The following is a 1,943-nucleotide window of genomic DNA, read 5'->3' as shown; positions in this document are numbered from 1 at the left end:
TAAAATTGATATTTCCATCATGAGCTAGTCGATTGGTATTTAGTATTTAGTATTTAGTATTATATATATAACTAATATTTCCATCATGTTCATATAGTTTCAATGGACACCATACGAGGATCCAACAATTCGGGTAGTAATTCCGGATGAGTACTTCTAAAATCCAAACGCTTGGCAGGTGAAAGTCGCGTTGATCAACTATGCGACCGTGGAGATGCACCAGTTAGATAGAGTGTTACGACAATTTGGATGTAGACAACTGATTCCCGTGGCACCTGAGGTGTTTGATGATCACTACAAAATCGATCTACGACAATTGCATACGGATTGGCCGAGATTCTAGTCGTACTACATCCAAATGTGGGAAGATCGGTATGATTATATACCTACTAGAGAACCGATCATCGTTCCGGAGTTAGCGTGCGTGCTGAAAGACATGCCATAGTTTAGGATCCATGGCAAGCCGTATTTACTATCGGCAGAGGAGGGGTAGCAGCAATTATGTGTCCAAAGGGAATGACGTGGGCCTTTAAATCTAAGACGAAGGGACGACGACGCAGACCCATCAACAAGGCCCAGACAATCACCCGGCCCATCATCAGCGGCCATTCAATTACCAGGCCCAACGAGAGCACCGACACAGTCACCCGACCCAACAGTTCAACGAACGATACCCACGACACAACTTTTTCAAATGATGCCAGGTGCGTATCCTAACCCTTTTATATATCCTAACCCTTATATGTTTCCTTTTCCGAGTCCTATGGCAGGTTGGAGTCAATGGCCCGGTTCATCTTTATTTTTAATTACGCCGATTGGACCGCCGATGTATATGCCAGTATCGCACGAGGGATTGCAAGAGGGGCTGTCGAGGAGCTCTACTTTTTACCAATCCCCATCACCATATGGGTTTCAAACAACTTCGCCATTGGTGATGCAAACACCTCCACAGTCATTATTCTATCAAGGTGGCTCATCGTCCTAACACCGACAACCAGATACCCTACCGGAGAAACCAGAATCCCCGCCGGATCAACCACAACCCCCTTCGGAAGCTGGACAAAGAAGGAATCCAGCGCGTAACCTTCGACGGCCGCCATGTGGCACTGAGTCTGGCGGCCATGGAGATTGAGAAGCTATTTTAATATATTTGTACAAACATTTTGAATATTTTGATCTTATTTAATGTAATAAAATAGAAATTCTTTTATATTATTTTATGTACTAAAATAGAAATTTACTTTTACACTTTTAATAAAATAGAAATTCTTTTAAATAAGGCAATATGTTGAATATTTCTATATATTTCATTTAATAAAATAAAACGTTGTTTTGAATAAACTAATCGTAATTTACTTTAATATTTTTAATAAAATAGATTTTCTTTTAAATAAGTCACTATTTTGAATATTTGTAACAATTTTTGATTTAAAAAATATAAATAATACAAAGTTTGTTACAATAACGTTCAACTATTGCGATTTGGGCATGATCAGCTTGTATGGTCTGGGTTCCTACACCATCCGCACAACTTATGTTGACTGGCTATTTCTCAGATATCCATATTGTTACGTATTCTAGTCGAGCAAGGTCGACCCTTTGGTTTGCGATGCAATTCTCTATCCGGTAACAGCTTAAAGGGAGCACGCGATACAGACGACCACTTACGTTCATCTGGGACCGGTGGGAATATGTGTCTTCAGATGTTATACATGTTTTCTAATTTGTACACTGCGTGGACATAGCTCATCGGATCCAGACGGAGATTCTAACAAGCTGCAATTACATGAGCTCATGGATAATGAAGTGCGTAAAACATCCCACAGTCGCAAGTTATATTTCGCAAGTGTACCCGATATTGCCCGCCAATAACACGTTGGTGCTGCCTGTCAAACTCTGTCACGCGAAACCATAAGTTATCTCGGTCGTGACAGACTGTATGC

This window comes from Gossypium raimondii, chromosome 7 (genome assembly GCF_025698545.1).
Source record: "Gossypium raimondii isolate GPD5lz chromosome 7, ASM2569854v1, whole genome shotgun sequence".
Taxonomy (NCBI): Eukaryota; Viridiplantae; Streptophyta; class Magnoliopsida; order Malvales; family Malvaceae; genus Gossypium; species Gossypium raimondii.
Note: the sequence above shows the minus strand (reverse complement) of the source record.